The following is an 11,357-nucleotide window of genomic DNA, read 5'->3' as shown; positions in this document are numbered from 1 at the left end:
GATAGATAGATAGATAGATAGATAGATAGATAGATAGATAGATAGATTAGAGATAGGTAGAATTATTCAGCCATAAAATGAACAAGCTTGCTATTTGCTACAACATGAATAAGCCTGAAGATAGCATGATCAGTTGTATAAGTTAGATACAAAAACGCAAGTACCATACTATTTTACTTATATAATGATGAATATAAACAACTTGAAGCCCTAGAAGTGGAGTATAACAGTGGTTGCCAGAGGCTATGGGCTGTGGAAATGAGAAGAAGGGGATCAAAGGGTATAAATGTTCAGTAATGAGATGCATAAGCTCTGAGGGTGCAGTGCATATAGCTTGGTGGCCATATTAAGACTATTGCACTATATGTTTGTTGAGTTGGCTGAGACATTAGATCTTAAGTGTTTTCAGCAGACTGGAAACACACACACACACAAACAAACACACACACACATACACACACACACAACTAACTCTGTGAACTAATAGAAGATTGACTGCATTATGTATTGTTATATATGTCTGCAATTTATCACACTGCATGCCTTAAATTCAGTTATGCTCATTAAAAATGTGTTTGACTTTCAGAGTTTCTCCAATTTCAACAATCAATGATAGAGTAGCTCACTAGTTTAAATTACATGTGACATTATGTGAGCCAAAGCCTGAGTCCATGAATGGTTTTCTTTTCAAAACTTCACTAAATATGTGAGGCTATACATGTCAAAATGGAGTCTAAGTAAGATGTGTGATAAGAGATGTCTCTTAGGGGACCTCTCCTTTCCTACTTAAACTGAACGGACTTGAAAACTTGCATTCGGCAATCTCTACAGCATTTGAGATTTCTGTTCTGAGAAATAGTAGATGTGCCAAACTCCATTTAGGGAGTTTTATGACATTCTTTACAAAATATGAAATGTAATTATATATCCATTCACAGACTTGTGTGACAAGTATTGTATTTTGTTATTCTAGTTTTCCTTATCTAGTTGGACAATAATTGCTTGAGCTGTGAGATGCTCCTGTTTGTGTATAAAGACATTGTTGAAGGTACTTTTGAGTGTTCTTGTTAAAAATGTGGGAAAGTGAGAAAGAACCTTCTGTTGAATTTGCCAATACTAGAAAAGAAATTGAGACCACAAGAATTTGTCTCTCCTGTCTCCTGTTAAACCTTGGAAAAACTTAAGCCAAAACAGGTAGCACGTTGGCTGGTAATGCTGGTTAAGATAGTAAGACTTTAAAACGAAGATTCCCCTTGACTAAAGAATGATTTCAAGGTCAGCCTGAATAACTTAATCAGAAGTCACCTTAAAATATATAAAATAAGAAAAGGTCTGGGATGTAGCTCAGGGCTGGAGTATTAAACTAGCATGTGAGAGGACCTGGGCTCAAACTCCCATATAGCAAAAGATAATAAGCTGAACAGCAAACAAACAAATATGTTAAGATAGCTCTTGTTTTAATTCATATTAATTTCTAGGGTGACATGTTTTCCCCCTCTGGAACTCAAAGGTCTGTCTTTAGCAGAGTGGTTACATATTTAGGGAAGATATGTGGGTCCTGGCTTGAATTGCTTCAGTTCTGACTCTGAAAATCTGTTTTACCCTCTGCTTCTCAAACATACTACCCTAGATGGCTTTACATCCTTCTGCCTCTGCTGGCAATAACAAACACTATCAGCGTTATTTGAGCTGTTGGGCTTTAATTTGACTGCAGGGGAAACACTTAAAAGATAAAACTTTTCTTCATATATGATCACAATGTTCTACCTTGACAAATTCAGAGGCTGTTAATTCTCAGAAAGGGGGCTAGCCTGACCCAAACTATGACTCACATACTGCAGGCATTTCCTGTTTAATCATCTCACATGAACTTGTTCAGGATGAGAACATGTCTCAGGAGCAGCAGGTCACCCAGATCTGGGTCTCCCAGCAGCATCTGAGATAAAGGAAGTGGCACAAAGAGCCACTTCTTCTATAGGACCTAGCTAACTTACACAAGCTCCAAATCCCTGAAATATCTAGTATTTTACTGTGAAACTGACAGATTTGGGCATTGTTGATCTATGCATAAGCTCATTTGACATCATAGAATATATTGCCCAGGAAAAAAGGGCAGCATGAAGAATATCTGTACTTCTGGAATCCCTAAAAATAGTCCTGTTTTAAGCACACCGTTTAATAATAACAACACAGAACCAAACACAATTTGTTTGAATAACAAATAAACCAAATCTCTCACTAACTTGTCAAAGTGATATTCTGATATCTATAAACAAATTGATTAAAATATTTCATTATAATCATTAGTACCTACACTAGAACATGTAATACCTGCAGCATATAATATATGTGCTGTCCGGCTATATTTTGGGTACTTGAAAATTTAGACCACTAAAATTTTCTTGACTTTTTACTTAACTTTTTAGACCTCCATGTAATCAATGATGACCTTGAAGCCCTTATACTCTTGCCTCCAGGTTTTATATGTTGGCATTACAGATGTACAATCCACAATTCAGGACAGTTTTTCAAATTTTATCGTAATTAGTTCATATTCATTTCGATGCCTTCCCAACTGCTTAAACTGCTATGTTTTTCTGGACTTAAATTCCTTTCCTTCTGAATTCACATCAACTATGGACAGTACAGAGAAAACCCACACTATACATTTCAAAAGCCATGGAAATTGGCACACAGCACACCAGACATGTAATAAAAAGAGAACAAGATGGACTTATAGATTTTTTTCTACAAAGTATGAATTTTAATATTTGTAAAACATAACAAATATAGAAGCAGAAGTTAGTAAAATTAGCCAAAGGACTTTGGATGAAGAACAAAAGCATTGGGAGTGGTTCAGTTTCTGTGTCATTAACTTCTGCACAACCTTCAACCTGGGTACATACCTTCCTCACTAGTCTCATCTGGAAGACATTATCTACTTCACTTGCTGAACCTTGTGAAGCTTAATTAATGACTGGGAACTACTCTGATTTCCACAGCTAGAGGGTGTTGGAGAAATGTGAAATATTATTGTTGTTATTTATTATTTATTGTTCTCCTGACCAGCTGAGTTCTAATCTCTGCAGGCTTATCCCTTGAGCTATGGAGGCTAATTAATAATAAATGCATTTTTGATCCTTCCAAAGAAACCAAAAATGGCTTTAGCAGGAAACCTTAAATCGCTCTATGAAACATTTTGTTTTGCAAGTCTAGTAGGAAGTGGCTGGAAATAAAGTTTATGGTTGTGATAAGAAATCAACAATGTCATTGATGTGGACAAAATATGTTTTAGTTTGAATCACTTAGGATTTTCATTGCTTTTGATGGTTTTTCTCATATGAGACAGAGCCCCAGGGAAGTGATGACCCATTAGTCAATGATGGTAATTACTACTCAATATTAATTATTAAATCTTTTATACCTTGAATATATATAGAATAACAATATAATTTAAAAATTTGATTGTAAAATCATAAATTGATTGACTCATAAATACCCTACAAGAATTAACCAAAAATATATAAGCAACTTATGTGTAAATTCTGGTGCTACAAAATATTAGGAAATAGACACAATTTTATTTATTAAAGGCTAAAAAGCCTTTGATGCTTGCTCTGTGTGTGTGTGTGTGCGCGCGCGCGTGTGTGCGCGCGTGTGTGTCTGTCTGTCTGTCTGTCTCTGTGTCTGTGTGTATGTATGCATATTGCATGTGAAGGCTAAAGTTCAACGTTAGTTGTCTTCCTTCTTGCTTTCCATCTTTTTTGTTTTTTAAATCTAGGTCTCTCAACCTAGAGTCCTGGAGTCCATAGACTGGCTATACCTGTAGGCCCGAAAGACCCCGTGATCTTCCTTTCTTTGCCTCCACAGTGCTGGGATTTCATATACATACCACTGCAGCTGGTTCTGTTTATGAATGCTGGATATCTGAACTTGGTTCCTGAAGCTTGTGAAGAAACACATATATTAACAACTGAGCCATCTCCCCACCCATGAAGTATGTTACATATGTGCATACATGAATGACTCAAAGGATATAACAAGGTAGGGAGGATTTTGTCTTCTGCACCAACCTAACAAATGGTCAGATTCCTACTGGATGATTTATTGTAAGAGAAGGTTAAGACTACTGATGAAGAAAGGAAGGTGAAAGAAATATATAGAGCAGATGTTCCACATGGAGCTGCTAGCTTCAGTCCTTCAATTGGGCCACAAGTTCTAAAGTACTCAGCTCCATTCTGTTCTCTGAGGAACTTGACTTGTAAAATGCTATGAGAGGAGTGCTGTAAGGTCCCTTAGGTCATCCAGGATAGAACAGGAATAATTGGTTCTTGCCTAAGGTGAGAACCTAAACAATTATTGCTCTAAAACTAAGTTTGAACATTCTGCTGCTAAAAGTCCTTTCCTCTGTGATAAAAATACCTAAAGGAACAAATGAGACATCAAAGATCCCATGGGTTTAATAATTCATCAGTTATTAACTATATCAATATATTAAAAGTATAGCTTATCATTTGTCAATGGACAGGTTTCAATGCAGAGTAGAGCAAAGCAATAACAATCTATGTCAGCTGCTGCTTGTGGCTTTAGGGTTCCAATGCCACGGCTATGGCTATGAGCCATAGCCTAGCCTCTGACTCTGTCTAACCTGACTTTTCCACTTTCTGTTTTTCTTTTTTGAGTGATCACTTTCACATATATTGTCAGAATTTATAAGCTTCAAGAACTGTGTCTTCATCTTTGGTTACTGAATGGATTTCCATGGACATTGATTGTAAGAAGGTTTGTTTCCTTTGTATCAACATGTCGAGGACTGAACCATCAGGGAGGTGAGGTTATCAAACCTTACATGACAAGACTCCATGACATTCTGATTACATCAGGCTAGAATGACACCAGTATGTCATATCAGCATCAGACTAGAGTACTACCATGACCAAGAGCACCATAGCAACTTTCTGATCAGGATACTGCTAGCGTACAACAAAGACATTACGTCAGTTTTACATTGGAGTACTGCCATGACCACATGATCAGCATCAGGTTAGTGTACCACATAGGCATGTGTCAGCATTGCATTAAAGTACCACCATGTCCTCATAATCAACACCAACTTAGGATAACAGCAGTTGCCTGCATTTGATGCTTTGCTGACAAAACAAAAACAAAATGCAAACAAACAAGAAACACCTAACTCCTCTTCTTTCCTCTCCTATTCCCTTATTTTTATCAGATTTGACAGAAAAGGGTGATTGATTTTTAGAACACTGTATACTGTTTGCAATATTATCTATGCTAAAATTGTATGCTAGTTGTTTTCATATGAGTCTTCTTTCTTTTATTAATTGGATTGCCAGGTGGGCAGAATGATGACCCACCAACCAGTCAGTCAATCAATGTAAACTACATGTGATATTTGTGCTCTCTAACTGCTGCCCATACTCTCTTCAGTGTCCAATACCACCATCACAAAGGTGAATCTAACAGTAGCTAAAGCCAATCAGTCACTCACAGTGAATCTTCTTTCCTTTTAAAGCTCTCACCATCCTGACTCCTGACCATATTTTATGTATTCCTGTCCTCTGTCCACATGTGAATATATTGATATGGACAGAAGACTTTGAAAGCATGGTAGTGAATCAGAGGAATGAATCTCTACTGGAATTTCCTACTGACTCTTCATACTGATACCTAGGTAGAAGTATAAATACAACTTTTATTTTCCAGATAAAATTGTCATTTTGGAGGCTTACTGTTGAATAAGCTCACTCTTTATAGTTTTCTGAGCTCTGGCTGGCTGGGCCAATTTAGTGGTTCTGACTGAAACTCCTCTCCAAGCTGACTGATTCAAACTGTCTTCTCTCAGCTTCTGATTGAATTGCTTGAAATATGTTCTAATCTTCTGGCTCCTTCTCTTATTCTCTGACTTGTTCTGTCTTTACCTGTAATTTTTTTCTATAAAACTGTCCCAATAAAACTACTGATGAGTCCTTCTCAGTTCTCTCTGTGTCTCTCTGTCTCTCGGTGTGTCTGTGTCTCTGTCTCTCTCCCCCTCTCCCTCTCTCCTTCTCAGTCTTCCCCGCTCTCTCAAGTCTCCTTTCTCCTGTGCTATTCTCATGAGAGTTGAGAGAATCCTATTTCTGACTCATTCTGTCAAATCTTTCTTTGACTTGTCACTTTGTCTGCCTCTCAATTAGATGTCACTTTCAAACATGGCTTCTTCCTTCTACAAACTAATTTTACTTTGATTGTTTGGGATTAAAGTTGTGTACTAAGGGCATGTCTGTATTCCAGCCAGAGAGATTAAAATTATGTCATTCTAGCCAGATTGCACAGAACTAGAAAGTCTTTGGATGTGGTCACTTCCCGGAGCAGCCATGCTGCTGGATTAAAATTTACCTACACAGAACCATTCCATTCACAAACAACTATAAAGCTTAAAACAGAAAGAAGGAAATTACTAGTAATACAACTGTGTTTTGAACCTATACCACGGACAAATAAGGCTGTACTTTAACCCGTTGACTGTTATTTTATTGAGGATGTTGATTTGTGTCAGTAACTGCTTATTGCCACAATTCCTCATCTGTACCCTCAGATAGTTGTCAAGACTAAATAAAGTAATGCAGATAAGAGATTAACATAGTGGGGCTGGAAAGATTGCTCAAAGTTTAAGAGCAGTGGCTACTTTTCCAGAAGACCTGGGTTTTATTCTGAGCATCCACATGACCACTCACAACGACCTGGAACTTCAGCTCCCAATGATCTGACACTTTCTTCTAACCTCCTTGGACACTCATGGTGGCATATACCCACAATGATCCACATACACTTCAATATTTTTTGAGGTGCAATTAGGATGGTTCACAGCATGTGATATTTACCATGAAGTGCTAAATACAACAGTCCTTACATTTCTCTTAAAGTACCAAGTAGTCATACTAACTTGTATTCATATTGCTTGCTAAAATAGTTTTCCTAATGTAATTTTTTTCCTGTTTCAGTTTATTAAATTCCTTTACTCCAAGTTATTAGCTGGCTCATTAAAGGTTCTTTTCATTTTTGGACAATAAAATAGAATGCTAATGTTTACTTCAAAGCGGTGATTGTATGTTTAATGTTTCCACTTCATTTTATAGACAAAATGTAAAAGTAGAAATAGTCTAATAACCTGAAGTGGACTGGTGAGACAGTTCTTGCTTAGTGAGCTTGAACTGAGTTTTGGAGCAAACCTAAAGATAGAAGAGTAAATAGCCTTCATTGAGCTGACCTCAGACTTCCTTATGTGCATTGTGGCAAGTGTGCCCCTGTCCACTCATATATTTGCAGAAATTAAAAGAGAATAATCTGAATAACTAGCTGCATCTGTTACATGCAGAAAATGCATAGAATTTCTGCAAGATTTACGAGAAAGAAGATCTATAAAGGCGACAAAGTCTTTTCTTAGAGGATCTCTAAATGGAACATATCTAGAACTCTGAAACAAATTTCCATTTATCTTAAATGCTATTTATGTAAAAATTTAAAATCATTATGAACATAGATGACAGACAGCTAGGTCCGTTTCAGCAATGTTGCAAGCAATCTTAATACTGGGAGAATATTATCAAATCAAATAAAAATTTAAAAAAACTAAAACTTGCCATCAAGCTGTGTAACTCTATGGAAAACTTGGTCTAATGACTCAGAAGATATGGAAAAGAGTTTGGACTGTGAGACTCTTCCAAGCCCTGGCCAGAGTACATGAGGCTTCTAAGTGATGGTTGTAAGGTTGCTGATGCTGTAGGAGATTCAGTATAATAGTTTTATTTCTTTATCCCTGGAGAGCTGTACTCTTGGTAGAAATCTGCAGGGACCTGTGTCTCAGAAAGGTAGTGTTCTATTTACAGAATGTTATACTTACCAAGGGACTTCTGCTATGGGCATTTTGGAGACAAGATCTCTTCCATCCAGCAAACATCATTAGGCTTTTTACCCAGAGGTCCTGTGGGCAAGAAAACAAGAACAAGTTACCTACCTTCTTAACTTGGGATGTTGCTACAGTAACACTAATGAATCCATTGTTTGCTGGTCGAAGCAACTCTTTCTATTCTTCAGTAACTTTTAATATTTCAAATGCCTTCTCATACAGTAATGTAATGATTAAAATCAACCCTATAAAGTAACTAAGTGAATGTTATTACCTCTGAGCTAAAACAAAGAAAATGAGCTTCCAAAAAAAAAAAAAAATCAGAGAGTAACATGTCAGGATTTTGCTCAAAGAGCTCTCTCAGAATCTCAGTTCAAGGCTCATTTTTACTTCAAAACTAAGTCAGCAACACTGCTTCACGGTGGCTCCCACTTCATGTTCTTCCTTCCTTATAATGTAAGCGTGACTTAGTTATCTAATTTTCCATTTAATAGTTTGACCCAAGTCAAATTTTCTGGACAGACTTTTAACAAAAACAACAACAACAACAACAACAACAAAAAAAAACCACCCACACATACACAAAGAAATAATTAGTGGTTTTTTGGTTTTTGGTTTTTGGTTTTCTTTTTTTTGAACTGTAGCTGGGGTTCATTGTTAATAGAAATAGACCCAGGTCACCTGATCAGGTAAATACACTGTTCCTTCTCAAGGATACAGACTTTATCAGTCATGAATGCTTTAGCTTTACTTTAATCTTAAAAGGTGGGTCTCTTAAGGTTTATAGTTTATAGTTCTCTATGTTTATAGTGCCATATCTTACTGTGTAAGAAAAGCTTCCCTGATTGTTAAGAGGTTCTCAAGGGATTGAAAGAAACGGGAAGGAGGTTGTGGAAGCTGCCTTCGCCTTGACATTTAAAAGCCCTTAACATCTGTCCTCTCGGGAGGGATTGACTCATGCCTACCCACTCAAGGGGTACACTCATGATTCTGGATTGCATCAACATTCTGAGCAGTACAGTGAATGTACAGAGGTGTTAACAAGGTAAGATGAGGTACAGAACTATTATTAAGAAAACTAAAATATAAGAAAACCTGACTTCCTCGAAATCATTCATGCAAAGCTGAGGCAAAAGTGAAAAATGCCTATTTATTTGTATACATTCTTTTCTGCAAAACTTCCCTAGGCTGAGAAGACATTGATCATCACCAACATTATCAAATGGCATTGCATTTGAGTAACAATAAAATTATAGATTTGATTTCTAAATTAACCCACATATCTTTGTCACTTCTATGTACACTTTGCCTTGATAGACTTTATGGGAAACTCATGCTTTACTCTTAGAATATCTTTGCCTAATGGAAAACACTGACGATTATGAGCACTGATTAAACAGAGTGACCCACATGAGCTTTGCCAAGGAAACTATTCATAAACTTTGAGCCGTTTCCTACAGGGTGAAATGACTTCCAGGATAATGATAAAAATTAAAGTTTTAAGAATGGAGAGAACATTTTTAATTGCGGGGAAATTGCCATCTCAATATCCTAAAGATGTTCAATATTTAAGTAAGGTAATTTTAAGATCTAATGAAGTGTTTGCAAAACTTAATTGAATCACAATTTTCTTTTAGGAAAAAATCCCTTTTAAATATACATTATCATCAATTATGTAATAGTTCTAAAGTTAAGTTTTACCTTAAAAAAATTCTACCTTTGATAAATGATTACAAGGGACTTGAGAGAAGGATCAACAGTTAAGAGAGCATACTATTCTTATAGAGGTGGAAAATCAATTCCCAGCACCAAAGTTAAGCTGCCTGCAATCTCTCAACTGATATTCTCATCTGTGCTTCATGGACACTATACTCATATGAAGCATACATCGACACAAACCCACAATATAGACACAATGAAAAATAAAAACAGGGGCTGAAGTAAGAGTATCTGGCTCTGGGTATGAGTATCTGCTGTTCTTGCAGAGGACTTGGTTTGGTCCTCAACACCCAAATGGTGGCTCACAACCATCTGCAATTTTAGTTCTAAGGTATCTGATGTACTCCCCTGTGCTCCATGAACATCAGGTACACACATGAGGTACTTACATACATGAAGACAAAAGACTCATGCACATAAAATAAATAGATATAATTTTAAAAATAAAATCTTTAAACTATTTTAAGAGAGTCATATGTAGATAAGAAAGCCTGAATGGAGTTGCCTGAACAGGTTTGTTCTGGTATTGCAGAGTCCAGATAAGGACCAAAGTGTGGAAACTGATTTGCCAGTACAGTATTGATCAGCGATACTGGTCAGCCTTTCCTCCCATTCAAAAAAGTCTTGACCTGAAATGCAAGTTGAGAATTTACATTTATGTTCAGTCCCATAAGCTAAACCAAACTTGCCAGTATTAATAAAAAAATATGGGCATTAAATTATACACACTCATAATTCATTCACATAGAAAATATTACCAATTATTTAGTGCCTCATAAACAAGAAAATAGGATTATATTTAATTTACATGTCATTGTTCAAACAATAAGGGTCTTCATAGTTTCAAGATGTGTTTTAGTCATCTTATGTATATATGAACACAATCTATGAAATTTTCTGTTATTACAGTTGAATTAAATTTTATTAATAAATCTTTTCTCAGACTGCTTTTTGAAATATATTCAACATTTGAAATATAAAAGGCATTGATGTAAGACTAAATAAAATTTTGGGGTCCACCTATGTCTCAAAGCCCTGTGGAAGGAGCATTGAGAACTTCTGTAGTAGAGGCTGGGGGTTATATCCAAGATTTATGGGCTCTGAGTTTTCTATGCCTCAGCCTGGGCTATGGGTATCTTAACTACTTAGAGGAAGAGTTTGATGCAGCTTTAAAACTGTTTTCACTTGGTAACTTGTATAATAACACATGAGACTATCACAGATTATTTAGAGGCTCTATGTAATATAACCCTCTTTCAATAATAAATATTGTTGAATTTTTATATTTATATTTAATTATAATTTGTACTTGTATAATTTTCCATTCATCATCATGAGACTTTTTTTTTGAATATTCCCAGTTTGTCCTGGTCCTTACAAGAAGAGCACATCCTTCAAAATATTTAGCAATGTTCTAGAATAACACAAAAAGGAAAAACAGACTTATTTGAATCATGGATCAAAAATTAATACAGAGTATTTAGTCAATAACATTTTTGTGATAATAAAAGGTATACTCTTGAAGACATTTTAAATTTCCCATACTATACTGGAGCAAAGTGTACATTTGTTTTTGCAAATTCTTGTTTAGTATTCACTCTGTACTAAGTCATCTGATAGGCGATGGGAATTTAGCACAAAATAAAATCTCCAGTCTCTTGAAATTGTATTCCTCTATATGGCGGTAAGAAAAGAACTGAGAAACATAATAGCCTGATGAAAAATGTTG

The sequence above is a fragment of the Grammomys surdaster genome, unplaced genomic scaffold, assembly GCF_004785775.1.
Source record: "Grammomys surdaster isolate TR1022 unplaced genomic scaffold, NIH_TR_1.0 215, whole genome shotgun sequence".
NCBI classification, from domain to species: domain Eukaryota; kingdom Metazoa; phylum Chordata; class Mammalia; order Rodentia; family Muridae; genus Grammomys; species Grammomys surdaster.
The sequence above is the reverse complement of the archived record's forward strand: the minus strand, read 5'-3'. Positions refer to the sequence as shown.